The sequence below is a fragment of the Scylla paramamosain genome, unplaced genomic scaffold (genome assembly GCF_035594125.1).
Source record: "Scylla paramamosain isolate STU-SP2022 unplaced genomic scaffold, ASM3559412v1 Contig10, whole genome shotgun sequence".
In the NCBI taxonomy this organism is placed as follows: Eukaryota; Metazoa; Arthropoda; class Malacostraca; order Decapoda; family Portunidae; genus Scylla; species Scylla paramamosain.
This window is the reverse complement of record NW_026973675.1, coordinates 645001-663300: the sequence shown is the minus strand read 5'-3', so window position 1 is coordinate 663300 and position 18300 is coordinate 645001. Positions and strand designations below refer to the sequence as shown.

At 39.5% G+C, this 18300-nt stretch overlaps 1 long non-coding RNA gene across 2 annotated transcripts in view; it reads left to right on the top strand.

Annotated features, from left to right (window-relative positions):
• Positions 1–1236: 1236 nt before the first annotated feature.
• Positions 1237–18300, top strand: part of LOC135096963 (uncharacterized) — a 19708-nt gene continuing 2644 nt past the window's right edge. For both annotated transcript variants that reach the window (XR_010265232.1, XR_010265231.1), the window contains exon 1: positions 1237–1313. This is a non-coding gene — a long non-coding RNA (uncharacterized LOC135096963). The remainder of the gene's footprint in view (positions 1314–18300) is intronic.

Sequence of the window (18300 nt, the reverse complement as noted above, 5' to 3'; positions counted from 1 at the left end):
ACTGAACATCCTCGGTCTGTCCTTTACTTATAATCTGAACTGGAAACTTCACATCTCATCTCTAGCTAAAACAGCTTCTATGAAGTTAGGTGTTCTGAGACGTCTCCGCCAGTTTTTCTCACCCCCCCAGCTGCTAACTCTGTACAAGGGCCTTATCCGTCCATGTATGGAGTATGCTTCACATGTCTGGGGGGTTTCCACTCATACTGCTCTTCTAGACAGGGTGGAATCAAAAGCTTTTCGTCTCATCAACTCCTCTCCTCTAACTGACTGTCTTCAGCCTCTCTCTCACCGCCGCAATGTTGCATATCTAGCTGTCTTCTACCGCTATTTTCATGCCAACTGCTGTTCTGATCTTGCTAACTGCATGCCTCCCCTCCTTCCGCGGCCTCGCTGCACAAGACTTTCTTCTTTCTCTCACCCCTATTCTGTCCACCTCTCTAACGCAAGAGTTAACCAGTATTCTCAATCATTCATCCCTTTCTCTGGTAAACTCTGGAACTCCCTGCCTGCTTCTGTATTTCCACCTTCCTATGACTTGAATTCCTTCAAGAGGGAGGTTTCAAGACACTTATCCACCAATTTTTGACCACTGCTTTGACCCTTTTATGGGACTGGCATTTCAGTGGGCATTTTTTTTTTATTAGATTTTTGTTGCCCTTGGCCGGTGTCCTTCCTACATAAAAAAAACAAAAAAACAAAGGCATTAATGAAATCCCAGTCTAGAACTTTTGTATTCACTGATCAGTACTAGCAAACGCTGAAATGTTCTTAGCGATTATATATAGGAAGGCTGTTAATTTTATCATAATTCTGAAATAAAAGAGGTGGTTCTAAAGTAGGCGAAGCATAATTTATTTTGATGCCGTAATTTCAAAGACAGACTTCTCGATAGGAAACAAGGAAGAATGCTTTAACCCGGCGGTCTCTTTAACATTTCATTTATTCTTTGCCTAGAAGTTTATACATAACATGTACATAAGAAGTAAGTAGCAGAAGTAAATGGTCACCGACGCATAGGAAATTAGTAACAAAATGGTGTTACTCGAGACAGAAGCGTAGACATGAGTTACTATATATTACAAGAAAGAGAACTAGACGATTAAGACCAAAGAAAACATCACAGTACTTGTAAAAAATACACTGAATTTAATAATGCACAGTAAAATAGTAACAGGACAGTGATAGTGAAGATAGAAGAAAAGTGTTTGCCCTAGCGGTCTCTTAGCGTTGTTTACAAGAACCGTGATGGCGGACAGAAGGGTTCGGTGACCAGTGACACTCTTTCAATTTCCTCCACTCCCAGAACTCAGGTGAGGCAGGGACCGCCGCCCACCCTTGCGCCCCTCCCTCCTCTACCTCCACCCGCGCACACACGCACGCACACACCTGAAATAAGAGAGAAAAGCAGGTGTTTGTTAACCTCCCTCTGTGTGTTTGTGTGTGTGTTTGTCGTGTCAGTGTTCCTTGCCTTTATTTCCTTCCTTATTCTGTGTCTGTATGTTTGTCTTCCCTTCACTTCATTTACACTCAGTCTTCCTCTTCATCCTCCTCCTCCTCTTCTTCTTCTTCTTCTTCTTCTCCTTGTTCCACGTTACAGAATTACTTCAACACGGAACCATCACAACTGCAAAGCTAACAGCCTTTGAATCATTATCCGTGCAAGGAATGGCAGACAAAGCAAGATGTAGGGACACATTGTGCACCAGAGTGTCACACAAGTCCGCGCCACCACCACCGCTACTCTCAGACGAAGTGACGCGGGTGTTACGGCTCCTGTGACGCGTCCACTGACAGAGTAACAAGATTGACACATTTTAAACATTAGAAGCGCTCTTAGTGACCCAAGGCTGTGGAGGCTGTGTCACTGGGAGAGGCACAGCAAGCCAAACCAACCTTACCTTAGCTCTCTCTCTCTCTCTCTCTCTCTCTCTCTCTCTCTCTCTCTCTCTCTCTCTCTCTCTCTCTCTCTCTCTCTCTCTCACATACATGCATAAACACAACAGCTATAATGAGAGAGAGAGAGAGAGAGAGAGAGTGTGGTATCCTCGCCTGACCTGGTAACACTGCAAGAAAAATACACATCTGGCAATGCAGACCTGCCAGACGCCAGCCAGCCAGCCAGGGACCCCACGTCGACACTAGTGTTCTAACCTGACCTAAGTTAACCTAACATAACTAGACTGCATAGACTCAACTTGCTGTTACACTTACTGTTGTGCTGTTGTGTGTGAACTGTGACAGATTAACAACATTTCTGCATTATTGACAGGAGAAACACGCTTTTAAAAGACTCTAGTTGAAGTGACGCAGGTTTTCAAGGGTGTTTTTACAGTTGCAGTGACATATTAACAACATTTCTGCATTACTGACAGGAGAAACACGCTTTTAAAAGGATCTAGTTGAAGTGACGCAGGTTTTCAAGGGTGTTTTTACAGTTCAAGTGACAGATTAACAATAAGTTAAGTTAAGTGATGTCAGGTGTGGTTAGGTGTGGTTAGGAGAGGTTTGGTGTGGTTAGGTGAGATTAGATGTTATTAAGTGATGCTTGGTGTGGTTTTGTTATGATTGGTGAGATTTCGTGAGGTTAGGTGAGTTTAGTTGTGGTTAGGTGAGGTCAGGTGAGCTTAACTGTGGTAACTTCAGGATGGGTGAGGTTATGTGAGGTTACATAAGGTTTCATGAGTTAAGATGATTTTAGGTAATGTTCAGTGGGATAATGTGAGGTTAGGTCATGTTAGCTGAGGTTAAGTGAGTTAAGATGAGGTTAGCTAATGTTGAATGGGGGAATATGAGGTTAGGTGATATTAGCGAAGGTAATTTAAGGTTAAGAATGGTTAGGAGGGGTTACATGAGGTATGTGTGGTAAGTTGTAGCTAGGTAAGGTTAGGTTAGTTTAGGTGAGATTAGATATTGTCAGGTATGATTAAGTCAGGTTAGGTGACTTAGGTGAGGTTATGTGAGATTAAATGACGTTAAGAGAGGTTAGGTGTGGTTATGTGTGGTTAAGTGAGGTTAATTGTTAGGTGATGTTTTGTTAGGTTAGGTGAGGTTAGTTGAGATTAGGTTAGGTTACGGGTGGTTAAGTGAGGATACGTGAGATTAGGTGTGGTTACATAAGGTTAGGTGAGTTAGGTGTGATTAAGAGAAGTAATGTAAATTTGGTGAGGTTAGGTGAGGCTAGGTGAGATTAGGAGAGATAAAGTGAGGTAGTGTGGTTAGGTAAGGTTAGATGAGGTTAGGTGTGGTTAGTGGTTGTTAAGAGAGGTTGGGTGAGGATAGGTGAGGTTAGTTGAGGTTAGGTTTTGTTAGGTATGGTTAGATGGTGTTAGGTGTGATTAGGTGTGGTTAGGAGAGGTTATGTGATGTTAGATGAGGTGTGGTTAGATGAGGTTAGGTGAGGTTAACTTAGGTTAGGTGTGGATAGGTTAGTTTACATGATGTTAGTTATGGTTAGGTAAGGTTAGGTGAGGTTAAGTGAGTTTAGGTGAGGCTAGGAGACATTAGGAGAGGTTAGGTGAGGTTAGATAAGGCTATGTGAGGTTAGGTGTTTATAGGTGTTATTCGGTTAGGTTATGTGTAGATAGGTTATGTTAGGTTAGGTTAGGTTCGGTAAGGCTCGGTAAGATAAGTGAAGTTAGGTGAGGTTAGCTAAGATTAGGTGAGGGTAGGTGAGGTTAGGTGACATTACATAAGGTTAGCTGAGGTTTGGTGTGGTTAGGTATGGTTAGGTGTCATTAGGTCAGGTTAGATAAATTTATGTATCATCAGATAAGATTAGGTGAGGTTAGCTGAGGTTAGGTGAGGTTAAGAGAGATTAGGTGTTTTTAAGTGAGGTTAGGTGAGATTAGATGAGTGTTAGTGTCATTAGGAGAGCTTTAGTGTGATTATGTGAGATTAGGTGATTTAGGTGAGGATAGTTTAGGTTAGGTAAGGTTAGGCATGGTTATGTGAGATTAGATTAGGTTAGGTGAGGTTAGGCATGGTTAGGTGAGGTTAGGTGAGGTTATGATAGGTTAGGTAATGTTTGGTCAGATTATATGTGGTTAAGTGTGGTTAGAAGAGGTTACGTGAGGTTAGTTGTGTTTGATGTTGTTGGTTGGTGTTAAGTGTGATTAGGTATGGTTAGGAGAGTTTAGATGAGGTTAGTTGAGGTTAGGTGAGGTTAAGTGTAGTTAGGTGAAGCTATATGAGATTCGGTGAGGTTAGGTGAGGCTAGGTAAGGTTAGGAGATGTATAATAAAGCTAGTTGAGGTTTGATGATGATAGATGAGGTTAGATGTGGATAGGTGTAGAAAGGTTAGGTTAGGTGAGGTTTGCTAAGGCTAGGTGAAGTTATGTGAGTTTAGGTGTGGTTAGCTGTGCTTAGGGGAGGTTTTATGAGGTTAGGTGTGTATTAGTGATGTTATGTAAGGGTAAGTGATGTTATGTGAAGTAAAGTGTGTTTAGGTGAGGTTAGGTGAGGTTATTTAGGGTTAGGTTTACTTAGGTGATGTTAGGTGAGGTTAGGTGTGCTTTGGTAAGGTTAGGTGAGGTTAAGTGAGGTTAGGTGTGGTTAGATGAAATTATGGGAGGTTAGGTAACGTTAGTGAGTTAATGTAGGTGAGGTTAGGTGAGGTTATGTATAGTTAAGTGAGGTTAGGTAATGTTTAGTGTGGTTATACGAGGTTGGGTGAAATTAGGTAAGGTTAGGTGTCATTATGTGAGTTTACATGTGGTTATGTGTGGCTAGTTGTGATTAGCTGAGGTTAGGTGAGATTAGATAATATTACATAATATTATGTGAGATTAGATGACTTAGGTTAGGTTAGTTAAGATTACTTAATGTTAGGTGAGATTAGAAGAGGTTAGGTAATGTTATGTATGGTACAATGAATTTAAGTGAGGTTATGTTAAGATGAGGTTAGGTGAGGTTAAGAAGCGATAGATGAATTTAGGTGAGATTATGTGAGATTATTCGAGGTTGGGTGAGGTTAGGAGAGGTTAGGTGAGAATAGGTGATCAGGTGTGTTTATGAGAGGATATGTGAAATTAGGTGGGTATGTAAATTGAGCTGAGGTTATGAAAGTTTATGGGGGTTTATGGGAAGTATGGTGAAGTTAGGTGAGGTTAGGTGAAATTTAGTGTGGTTAAGTGAGGTTTGATTTGGTTAATATGGTTATAAGTTTAGGTGAGGTTAGGTGAGGTTTGGCAAGGTTAGGTAAGATTAGGTGAGGTTAGATGTTGTTAGGTTAGGTGATGTGAGGTTATATTGTTAAGTGTGGATAGGAGAGGATAGGTGAAATTAAATGAGGTTAAATTAGATTATATGAGGTTATATAAGGTTAGGTGTGGTTAGGTGAGGTTTGGTCAGGTTAGATGTGGTTAGGTGAGGATAAGTGAGGTTAAGTTAGGTTAAGTAAGGATAGGTGAGGTTAGGTGGGATTATGTGACCTTAGGTAAGGTTCAGTGAGGTTAGATGAGTTTAGTAGATGTTTGGTGAGGGTAAGTGAGGTTAGGTGATATTAGGTATGATTAGGTGAGGTTAGGAATAATTAACTGAGGTTACTTGAAGTTAAGGGATATTAGGTGAAATTTGTTACAGTTATGTGAGGTTATGTGAAGTTACTTGTGGTTAGGTGAGGTTAGGCAAGGTTAGGTGTGGTTTGGTGTGATTAAACGAGATAAGGTGAGCCCTGGTAGAGTTAGGTGACTTAGGTGATGTTAGGTTAGGTTAGGTGAGGTTAGGAGATGCTGCATGATGTTAAGTGAGGTTTGGCACACTTATGTGAGATTGAGTGAGTTTACAGAGGTTAGGTGAGGTCAGGTGAGGTTAGATGCAGTTATATGAGGTTATATATGGTTAGGTGAATTTAGGTGAGGTTAGGTGTGCTTTTTTTTTAAATTAGGTGATGTTAGAAGTGTTTATGTTAGGATAGGTGAAGTTAGGTGTGTTTAGCTTAGGTTATGTTATGTTAGTTTAATTTAGGTGAGGTTACAAGACATTAGGAAAGGTTTGGTATTGTTAAATGAGGTTAATTGGGGTTATGTGTTTTTATGTGAGGGTAGGTGATGTTAGGTGAGGTTAGGTGTGCTTATTCGAATTTTGGTGAGTTTAGGAGAGGTTATGTTAGGATAGGTGAAGTTAAGTATGTTTAGAAGATGATTAGTGAGGTTAGTTGAGGTTAGTTGTGTTTAGGTGTGGGTAGGTGAAGTTAGATGAGGTTGATTATGATTAGGTGTTGCTAAAAGAGGTTAGTTGGGGTAAATTGAGGTTAAGTGTGGTTAGATGAAGTGAAGTGAGGTAATGTGAGGATAGGCGAGGTTAGGTGTGCTTAGGTGAAGTTAAGGTAGGTTAGTTGAGGTAAATTGAGGTTAGGTGTGGTTAGTTGAAGTGAAGTGAGGTAATATGAGGATAAATGAGGTTAGGTGTGATTAGGTAAGGTTATGTTAGGTTAGGTGTGCTTAGGTGTTGTTAGGTGAGGTTAGGTGAAGTTAGGTGCGATTATGGGAGGTTAGGTAAAGTTAGGTTAGAATATGTGTTATTTGTTGAAGTTAGGTGTGTTTATGTGAGGTTAGGTGAGGTTATGTATGGTTAGGTGAGGTGTGTTAGGTGGTGTTAGGTGTGGTTAGGTGTGCTGAGGTGAGGTTAGTTGAGGTTAGGTGATATAAGTTGTGCTTAGAAGGATTAAGTGAGGATAGGTGAGGTTATGTTTACTTAGCTAAGGTTAGGTGACAGTAGGACAGGTTAGATTTTAATAAGTTTGGTTATGTGAAATTAGGTGTCGTGAAGTGTGGTTAGGTGAGGTTAGATGAGGTTAGTTATAGTTAGATGAGATTAAATGTAGTTAGTTACGTTAGGCTACATGAGGATAGATTACGATAGGATACATGAAGTTAGATAAGGTTAAGTGAGGTTACATGAGGTTAGATGAAATTAGGTTTGTTAGGTGAGGTATGGTGAGGTTAGTTGAGGTTAGGTAAAATTAGGTGAGGTTTGGTGAGGTTAAATGACGTTAGGTAAGGTTCGGTGAGTTTTTGTAATATTAGTAGAGGTTAGTTGAGGATAAGTGAGTTAGTGACGTTATGTATGGCTAAATGAGGCTAGGTATGGTTAGGTGTGGTTAGGTGAGGTTAGAAACAGGTGTTTTGGTGAGTTTAGCTGAGTTTAGGTGAGGTTAAGTGAGATGATGTGTGTTTATGTGAAGTTAGGTAACATTAGGTGTATATAGGTGTTATTATATGAGATTAGGTGAGATTAGATTAAGTTAGGTGAATTAGGTAAGTTTAGGTTAGGTTTAGTTATGTTAAGAGAGGTTAGGCATACTTTGTTAAACGTTAAAATCTACCAGGTTAAATGAGGTCAGCTGTGGTTAAATGAGGTCAGGTGATGTTAGGTGTGTTTATGTGAGATTAGGTAGGAATAGGTACTGTTAGGTGAGGCTAGGTGTGCTTAGGTAAGGTTAGATGAGGATAAGAGAGGTTAAGTGAGGATAGGTGAGGTTAAGAGCGTTTAGATGATGATAGGTGAGGTTAGGTAAGATTAGGTATATTTTAGATGTGGTTAGGTGAGGTTAGATGAGGTTAGGTGTGATTAGGAGTGTTTAAGAAATGTTAAGTGAGGTTAGATGAGGTTAGGTGTTAAGTGAGGTTAGGTAAGGTTAGGTGAGGTTATGTAAGGTTAGATGTGATTAGGTGTGATTAGTTAATGTTAGGTTTCATTGGGTTAGGTTACATGAGGTTAGGTGACTTAGGTAAATTTAGGTTAAGTTAGGTAAGGTTAGTAGAGGTTAGCTGAGGTTATGTGAGGTTAGGTGATTCTAGGTATGGCTAGGTGAGGTTAGGTATGGTTATGTGTGGTTAAGTGAGGTTAGGTGAGATTAGGTGTGGTTAGGTGACTTGGGTGAACTTAGGTTAGGTTAGGTAAGGTTAGGAGAAGTTAGGTGAGGTTAGGTGTCGTTAGGTGTGGTTATGTGAGTTTAGGTGTGGTTATATGTGGTTAGATGTGGTTAAGAAAGGTTAGATGAGGTTAGGCGTGGTTAAGTGAGGTTAAGTTAGGTTACTTTAGGTTTTGTTTAGATAGGTGGAGTTAAGTGTTCTTAGAAGAGATTAGGGGAGTTAAGGTGTGGTTAGGTGAAGTTATGTGAGGTTTGGTGGTTAGGTAAGGGTGTGTGAGGTTAAGTGTCAGTTGGTATGGTAAGGTGATGTTAAGTGAAGTTCGATGTAGTGAGTTGAAGTTTTGTGAAGTTAGGTGAGGTTAAGTGTGCTTAGGTGAAGTAATATGAGTTTAGGTGTGCTTAAGTGACATTGGGAAAGGGGATGATGTTCGGTGATGATAAGTAAAATTAGTTGAGATTAGGAAACGTTAGGTATGATTAGGTGAGGTTAAGTGAGGTTAGGTGTGGTTAGTTGAGAATAGGTGATCTTATGTGATTTTAGGTAAGATCAAGTGAGATAAGGTGAGGTTAGGTTATGTTAAGGTGGGGTTAGGTTGGGTTAAAAGAGGTTGAGCAAGGTTAGGTAAGATTAGGTGAGTTAGATGATATTTGCTGAGGTTAGGTGAGGTTAAGTTGTTTTATGCATATTCAGGTGATGTTAGATGGTGTGGTTACCTGTGATTATGTGACTTTAGGTAAGGGTAGCTAAGATTAGGTAAGTTTAGGTGAGGTAGGTGAGTTTAGGTGAGGTTGGGTGCAACTTGGTGTGGTTATTTGAGATATGTGATGTTAGATTTGATTAGGTGAGATTAGGTGACTTAGGGTAGTTTAGGTGAGGTTTGTTGTATTTAGGTGATGTTTGGTGAGGTTATGTGTTGTTAGGTGAGGATAAGTGAAGTTTAATGAGGTTAGGTGTGGTTATGTAAGGTTAGGTAATGTTATGTATAGTTAGGTGAGGTTAAGTGAGATTTGTTAAAGTTAGGTGAGGTTAGGTAAGGTTAAGTGAGGTTATTTTATGATAGATGAGGTTAGGTGACTTTAGGTATGGTTAGGTGAGGTTAGGTGAAGTTAGGAAAGGTTAAGTCACATTATGTGTGGTGAGGTGAGGTTACATTAGGTTGGGTAAGGTTAGGTAAGGCTAGGTGAGGTTAGATGTTATTAGGTAAAGCTATGTGAGGTTAGATGTGGTTAGGTGTGGTTAGTGAAGGATAGGTGAAGTTGTGATTTTAGCTAAGGTTATGTGAGCTTGTGAGGTTTGTGAAGTAATGTTAGGTGATGTTAAGTGATGTTAAGTGATAATAGCTGAGGTTAGGTTCGGTGAGGTTAGGTGAGGTTAATTGAGGTTAGGTGAGGTTAGGTGCGGTTAGGTGTGATCAGGTGACTCTTGAGTGAGGTTTGGTGATGTTAGGTGTGGTTAGGTGAGGTTATATGAGGTTAAGTTTGGTTGGGAGTGGTTATGTTACGTTAGCTGCGATTAGGTAAATTAGGTTTGGTTAGAAGTTATGTAAGGTTAGGAGAGTTTGGGTGGGATCAGGTGTTGTTAGATGAGATTAGCTGTGGTAATATGAGGTTAGGTGGGGTCAGGTGAAGTTAAGTAAGATTAGCTGAGGATAGGAGACGTTAGGAAAGGTTAGGTGAGGCTAGTGAGTTTTTAGAGGATAGGTGTGATTAAGTGAGGTTAGTTGAAGTTAGATTAGGTTAGTTAGATTCAGTAAGGTTAACTGAGGTTAGGTGAGCTTATCTGAGATTAGGTAAGGTTAGGCAAGTATAGGTGACATTATATGTGGTTATATAAAGTTTAAGTGTGTTTAGGTATGGTTAGGTGTGGTAAGGTGAGGTTAGAGCAAGTTAGGTGAGGTTAGGTTAGGCTAGATGTGATTAGGTGTGATTTGGTGATGTCAGGTGTGATTAGATAAGGTTAGGTGACTTAGGTGATGTTAGGTTTGGTTATGTGAGGTTAGGAGAGGTTAAGTGATGCTTGGTAAGGTAAGTTATATGAGGTTAGGCATGCTTAGGTGAGGTAAGGTGTGCTTAGGTAAGATTGGGTTAGGTGAAATTAGGACAGGTTATGTGATGTTATGTGATGTTGGGTAATACTAGATATGGTTAGGTGTGTTTAGGTAAAATTAAGTAAGGTTAGGTGTGTTTAGTAGTGGTTAGGAGAGGTTAGGCGAGGATAGGTTAGGTTAAATGTGGTTATGTAAGGTTAAGTGAGGTTAGGTGAAGTTAGGTTAAGTTAGGTGAGGTTATATAAGGTTAAGTGAGATTAGTTAAAGTTAGGTGAGGTTAGGTAAGGTTAAGTAGGGGTTAGGTGATGTTAGGTGATATTAGGAATGGTTAGGACAGGTTTGGTAACTTTAGGAGAGGTTATTTTTGGTTAATTATATTTCATGACATGAGGTTAGGTTAGACTGGTTAGGTCAGGTGATGCTATGTGAGTTTAGGTGTTATCAGGTTAAGTTAGTTAAGGTTAGATGTGTTAGGTTAGGTCAATTGTGATTATGTGCTGTTAGGAGAGGATAGGTGAGGTTAAGGGACGTTAGGTGTGGTTAGGTAAGGTTAGGTGTTGTTCAATCAGAATAGGTGAGGTTAGGTGAGGTTAGATGTGGTTAGTTGAGGTTGTGATGTTAAGTGTGGTTAGTGTAGGATTTGTTAAATTATGTGAATATTAGGTAAGGGTAGCGTAGGTTAGGTGAAGTTTGGTAAGGATAAGTGAGTTTTGTTGAGGTTAGGTGATATTAACTGAGGTTAGGTTACATTAGGTGATGGTAGGTATGGTTAGGAGAGGTTAGATGAGGTTAGTTGTGGTTAGGTGTGGTTAGGTGAGGATAGTTGAATTTAGATGATCTGTGCTTCAGTTAGCTAAGGTTAGTTGAGGTTAGGTGTGATTAAGTGAGGTTTGGTGACTTGGGTGAGGTTTTAGACTTTAGAGAGTTTAGGTGAGGTTAGTTGTTATTAGGTGAGGTTAGTTGGGGTTAGGTTAGGTTAAGTGAGGTTATGTGAGCTTAGGAGAACCTACATGAGGTTATGTTAGGTTAGTTGTTGTTAGGAAAGGTTAGGTGAGGTTATGTGAGGTTAGGGGTGGTTAGGTTAGGTTAGGTGAGGTAAGGTGTGGTTAGTTAATGTTAGATGATGTTAGGTGTGGTTCTTTAAAGATTGGTGAGAATAAGTGTGTTAATATAAGGTAAGGTGAGGTTAGATGAGGTTAGGTGTGGTTAGGTGAAGTTAGGTGAGTATGGGTGAGGTTAGATGGAGTTAATTTTTCTTGAGCTTAGGTGATGTTAGCTATGGTTAGGTGAGGTTAGGTGATGTTAGGTGTGGTTAGGTGAGGTTACATGTCATTAGGTGTGTTTATGTGTGGTTAGGTGAGGTTAAGTGAGGTTAGGTGTGATTAGATGAGGTCAGGTAAATTAAGTGATGTTAGGTGAAGTTAGGTGGAGTTAGAAGACGTTGGGTGAGGTTAGAACCAGTTAGGTGAGGTTAGGTAAGGTTATGTGTGGATGCATGAGGTTAGGTGATGTGATATGGGAGTTAGGTAAGGTTAGGTAAGGTGAGACGAGGTTAAGATAGGTTGGTTGTGGTTAGGTGAGGTTAGGAGATGTTAGTTGAGGTTAGGTGAGTTTAAGTGTAGTTAGGTGTGGTTAGAAAAGTCAAGTAAGATTAGATGAGGAGAGTTCTGGTTTGGTGTGGTTAGGTGAGGTTAGGTGTGTTTGGATGTGGTTAGGAGAGTTTATGTGATGTTAATAATTATAGTCATGTTGGGTTAAGAGAAGTTAGGTGAGGTTAGTTGTGGACAGGGACTGTTAGGTTGTGATTAGGAGAGGTTAGGTGAGGTTAAGTGAGGGTAGGTGATGTTATGTGAGGTTAGGTGATGTTAGGTGTGCTTAGTTGATGTAAGGTGAGGCTAAGTGTGCTTAAGTAAGGTTAGGTAAGGGAAGGTGAGGTTTTGTGACTTTGTGGGTGGGATTAGGTGAGTTTATATGAGGTTAGTTATGGTTAGGTTTGCTTAGGTGAGGTTAGATGAGGTTTTTTTTTTAGGTTAGTTTTTATTTAGGTGTTGTTTAATGGTGTTAACATAAGTTAGGTGTGCTTAGGGTGATTAGGTAAGGTTAATGATTTTTTAGTGTTATGAAGTGAATTTAGGTATTCTTAAGTGAGGATAGATAAGGTTAGGACAGGTTAGGTGAGGTTCGGAGAAGTTAGGTAATTCTGGGTTTGGTTAGGTGTGGTATGAGGTGAGGGTTAAGAGAGGTTAGGTGATGTTAGCTAAGGTTTTAATTAAGGTTAGGAGAGGTTACCTGAGATTAGGTGAGGTTAGGTGAAGTTTTGTTAAGTTAGGTTATATTTGGTTAAGTTAAGTTGAGGTAAGGTGAGGTTAGGTGAGGTGAGCTGAGATTATGTGAGGTTACATAAGGTTAGGTAACGCTAGATATAGTTAGGTGAGGCTGTGTTATAATTATGATAAGATGTGGTTAGGTGAGGTTAGATAATATTAGGTCAGGTTATGTGAGGCTAGATGAGGTTATGTAAGGTGAGCTGAGGCAAGATGAGTTTAACTGAGGATAGGTATGGTTACTTGAGGTGAGATTAGGTGTGATTAGGTGTAATTAGTTGAGGTTAGGTGTGATTAGGTGAAGTTAGGTGAGGTTCAGTCAGGTAAAGAATGCTTATATTAGGTTTTGCTAGGTTATGAGAGGTTTGGTGATGTCTGGTGAGGTTAGTTGTGGTTAGGTGTGGCTAGGAGAGGTTAGGTGAGGTTAGCTGAGGTTAGATGAGGTTAGGTACTGATAGGTGTGGTTAGGTGTGGTTAGGAGAGGTTATGTGAGGTTAAGAGGTTTAAATGAGGTGAGGTGAGGTTAAGTGAAGTTACATGTGGTTATGTGAGGTTAGTTCATGTCTAGGTGAGGTTAGGAGAGGTTATGTAAGGTTAGGTGAGGCTAGGTGAGGTTATGCGTGGATAAGTGTTGTAAAGAGAGATAATGTGAGGTTCGGTAAGGATTGTTTGTGTTATGTGAGATTAGGTAAGGATAGGTGTGATTAGGTGAGGTTTCTTGAGGGTGTGATTGCTTAAGTGAGGTTAGGTTTGGTAAGTTTAGATGAGGTTAGATGTTGTTAGGTGAGGTTAGGTGTGTTTAGCTGAGGTAAGTTGAGGTTAGGTAAGTTTTTAGGTGTGGTTAAGTGAGGTTAGGAGAGTTTAAGTTTGCTTAGGGAAGTTTACATGAGGTTATAACAGGTCATGTGACGTTAGTTGAGATTAAGTGTAATTATGTGTGGTTAGTAGATGTTAGGTCATATTAGGTGAGGATAGTTCTGGTTTGGTGTGGTTATTTAAGGTTAGGTTTGGTTAAGTGTGGTTAGGGGAGCTTAGGTGAGTTTCATTAAGGTCAACTATGGTTAAGAGAAGTTAGATTGTGTTATTTGTGGGTAGGAATGGTTAGGTGTTATTAGGAGAGCTTAGGTGAGGTTAAGTGAGGTTAGGTAAGGTTATGTGAGATTAGGTAATGTTAGGTGTGCTTAGATGAGGTTAGAGGAGGTTATGTGTCCTTAAGTAAGATTATGTATAGGTATGTGAGGTTAGTGAGGATGGGTGTGTTTGGGTGAGGTTAGGTAAGGTTAGTTGAGGTTATGTGTGCTTAGGTGACATTAACTTGAGGTTAGGTGTGCTTAGGTGGGGTTAGGTGAAGCTAGATGAGTTTTGTTAATGCTAGGAGTGGTTAGGTTTGGTAAGCTGAGGTTAGATGAGTTTAAGTGTGTTTTGGAGTGGTAATGAAAGGATAAGATATGTTAGGTGAGGCTAGAGGCTAGAAGAGGTTAGGGAAGGTTAAGTGATGTTGGGTGAGATTACTTGAAATTAGGTGAGATTAGGTGAAGTTAGGTTAGTTTAGGTTAGGTTCGGTTCGGTTATGTTAAGTGAGGTTAGGTGAGGTTAGCTGAGATTAGGTGAGGTTACATGAGGCTAGCTAGGTGATGTTACATATTGTTAGGTGAGGTTAGGTGAAATTAGTTGTAGTTATGTGTGATTAGGTGAGGTTAGGTGTGACTAGATGAGGTTAGGTAACTTAGGTGAGGCTAGGTTAGGTTATGTGAGGTTTGGAGAGAGTAAGTGATGATAGGTGAGGGTAGGTGAGGTTAGGCATGCTTATATGACGTTACATGATGTTAGGAAAGATTTAGCGAGGTTTGGTAAGGTTAGGTGTGGTTTGGAGAGATTAGGAGATGTTTGGTGAGGATAGTTGCGGTTTGGTTTGGTTAGGTGAGGTTAGGTGTGGTTAGATATGGATAGGAGAGTTCAGGTGAGGTTAGGTGAGGTTAGGTTTGGTTAAGTGAGGTTAGGTGAAGATAGGTATGAATATTTGTGGTTAGGTGTAGTTAGGAGAGGTTCAGTGAGGTTAGGTAGTTTAGGTGAATTTAGTTGAAGTTAAGTAAAGTTAATTGAGATTTGGTGAGGTTAGGTCAGGCCAGGTAAGGTTTTGAGATTTTAGGTGAGGGCTGGTAAGTTGAAGTGAGTCTAGGTGAGGTTATGAGTGGCTATATGAGGTTAGGTAAGGTTTGGTGAAGTTAGGTGAGGTTATTTGAGGTTAGTTGACGTTAGGTGTGCTTAAGAGTGAGGTTAAATTATGATATGTGTTCTTAAGTGAGGTTAGGTCTGGGTATGTATGGTTATCTGAGTTTAGGTGTGCTTAGGTGAGGTTAGTTTAGGATAAGTGAGCTTAAATAAGGTTAGATGATATTACGTGTGCTTAGGTAAGGTTAGATCATTCAGATGAGGTTAGGTGTGGTCAAGTGACGTTAGGTGTATTTAGATGAGATGAGATGAGATTAGGTGAGTTAAGTGAAATTAGGGGATGTTAGGTGTGCTTAGGGAAGGTTAAGTGAGGTTAATGAATGTTAGGTGTGCCTAGGTAAGGTTAGGTTATGTGTACTTAGGTGAAGTTAGGTGAGTTTAGGACACCTTAGATGTGGTTAGGTGAGGTTAGGTAATTCTAGGTGTTGTTAGGAGTGGTTATGTGAGGTTAGGTGAGGTTAAGTGTCGTTAGGTAAGGTTATATGTCGTTAGGAGAAGTTATCTGAGTACAGGTGATGTTCGGTGTTGTTACATTACGACACATTATTATACTTTCCTTGCCCGGAATTTAATTCATGTCAGCATCAACCAGCAACATTAATCGTCACCTGATATTTTTTTCCTGCTATAAGTTGTCTTAGATATAATCAGCAGCCGCTATATATTTTATAAACTGGGTACTTACACACAGGCTCTCCTCACTTGAAATTATTATCAGTCACAAGAAGGCAATAACCTTCATTAGTGCACCATTCTAATTAAGGCTTATTTTAACTTTCTTCTCAACAAGTAACATCTCCAGGAGTTCATAAGAGCAATGTTTTGTACAACTTCGTTACTTTAACATCTTTTATTCGTCATTATTATCCTAGTCAAGGTTTGTTATTATTTAGCATATTTCCGTTTTTGTTACCAGCACTTCAAATGTTATTGCTGTTATTATGAATAAATTAAATTTAGTTATTTTATGTTTGGATCCCAAATATTAATGCTTTATTATCATATCACTGTTATTGTCATTCTTCTTCTTCTTCTTTTTCTTCTTCTTCTTCTTCTTCTTCTTCTTCTTCTTCTTCTTCTTCTTCTTCTTCTTCTTCTTCTTCTTCTTCTTCTTCTTCTTCTTCTTCTTCTTCTTCTTCTTCTTCTTCTTCTTCTTCTTACTACCACTATTTATACTACTACTACTACTACTACTACTACTACTACTACTACTACTACTACTACTACTACTACTACTACTACTACTACTACTACTTCTACTACTACTACTATTAGAAGTTGTAGTGTGCCCTATATTCCTTCAAGTCTTGCTCAAAATTTCTATTATCGGCACTATATAGGGCTACTCAGTTTTCATCTTCATCTATATCATCACATACATTAATATATCTGATTTCACTAATAAACTGTAGCAATTATTATGTATATTCTCGTTTACTTGCCATTTTCAGCAACACTTTCATAATGTGGTGTATATACATCCTCTTTCAGGCAGTAATATAAAGCTTATACTTCTTTACTGGGTAAGTGTTGTCAGTCAGGGTCCAGGTGATAACCATTTAGTTGCGTGTACCAGCAATGTTACCTCACTCAACCTCATCTCATCACTAAGCTTCAGTATCATTCTATATTATAATTGCTTCCCTTCAAGTATTCCCGTAATAATTATCTGAATCATTTTTGCTGATTTGAAATAACTGCCTTCGTTGGTAACGTATTAATTTCATGCCGCCTTCATTTATGAGATGACTTTATCAATGAGTGAAATAATCTCACTCAACTAATTCGGCTCATATCAACATGAAACATAATGTTCTTACTCTAAATAGCTTTCGCTCAGGTAGTCAATACAACAATATTTCTGATCTATAACACGTGACTATCAATAATTCTTCTCTATACAATCACCTATTTAGCGAGGATCATTGTACCTCTCATTATTTAATATACAATTATCTAATAATTTAACATTCTCTCACCGGTCACTCAAATATTTCATTGAGTATGCTTTATTAACTGCTAAACCTTAAATAACTCCTACCATGTTATACATTCCTATACTCTCGGTGTATTTCTACCTTCTCTGTTTACGTTTGATATGCCGCCGGTGAAACAAGCGAGTTGGTAACCACATAACTCCTTATTTTCACTACTCCACTCTCAAAATATTGTGGTTATTGTGCCGGTTAGTGTAGCAGTCTTCTATTCAGCTTTTTGTTAGATTGTTTTGGATGAATCTGTAGTGTAGGCAGTATTGTAATGTCCATCCTCGTTGTGATGCGTGGTGTTTTAATGCTGTCAATTGTGTTGGGAGTGTTTCGGTGCTGTGGCTGTTTTGGGGGAGGTAAGGTTCGGGGCATGACTGTGGGGAAGTATTTATTGCAGGGATCATGATGGGTTCTGCGGATATGGTCAGTATGAAAGGAATATGATGGCTTGGGCTTAGCGATTCCTGTGTGATGTGGGCAGTGTGATGTGTTCTGTGGACTGTGAGAGTTAGCTCTGCGTTTGCTGTTCACGGAATAGAATGTGGGGTGGTAGATTTCTGTTATAGTGAATTTTCTGTGATTGTTTCTATGTTGCGAGTAGGTCTGAGGAGAAATCTTGTGTGTTAGTTTGTTCTTCATAGCAATCGCAGTCCCATCATTCTTTGTATGCTTCCTTGTTAAGTGTGCCAGGGCTGTTCAATAATGTGAGGTCTGGAATGAAATACAGAGAGAGAGAGAGAGAGAGAGAGAGAGAGAGAGAGAGAGAGAGATTTTTATCGATAATTTTCCCTCATATTTATATAAGAAGATTCTTCTGTCTTTTAACTTTTCTTCTTTTGTTTGTGTATTTTCATATATTTATAGTTTCTCTCTCTCTCTCTCTCTCTCTCTCTCTCTCTCTCTCTCTCTCTCTCTCTCTCTCTCTCTCTCTCTCTCTCTCTCTCTCTCTCTCTCTCTCTCTCTCTCGTCTTTTTGCACATCCGCCTCTCCTCCGTCATACTGCATTACTTTTTCTGAAAAAAAAAAAAAAAAGACATGAACATAAAATGATTTGTCGTTGTCCGAGATGTTGCAAGGGATTGACGTATTAAAGATACTGGAAAACTCACAAACACCGTTATATTTTACTTAATAGCTACCAATTATTTACATTTCTTACATGTCAAAATATCGCACTCGCCTTCATCTTCACATCATTCAGAGTTATTAGGTGTCACTGTATATCTCTTCAACACATTCGATGACTAAAGCAGTCATCTTGCCAAGCGCAGACAATATCAACTAAATAAACACAACAATATTCAATCGGCGTAGTTAATGTTTAGTTAGAAAAAATACACATATCGGCATCAGAGTAATTACTGTGAACACTCCATAACTGAGTAAATCCTCGTCCATCATACAAATCTATCATACCTAACATAAAAACATCAAATAAACATCCTACTCCTCCTTTAATAATATAATTCATTGATAGACTGCATTACGCTTTCAAGCTTCACTTACTTTCAAGTTACTCCGTCCATCTCAACCCCTCTCTGGTCAGGCCTACTGCAACCTCTGGCTCTCTGTCTGTTCCTCTCTACTATTCTCCGCTACTGAATTATTCCACTGTTACACGCTGTAATACACAGTCCTTTGGGACTGCCTGCTTCACTCAGGAAATTATCTCGATTTTGATCTTCATCTTCATCTTACAGGAAACTGAAGCCTTGCCTTTGCATCGGCACTCCTGAAGGGGAAAAAAAGAATGACAAACAGAACACGGCATACAGAGTCATAGAGCATCAGTCACACCACTAGTTCCTCCACCTAGCGCACCACATTTTTT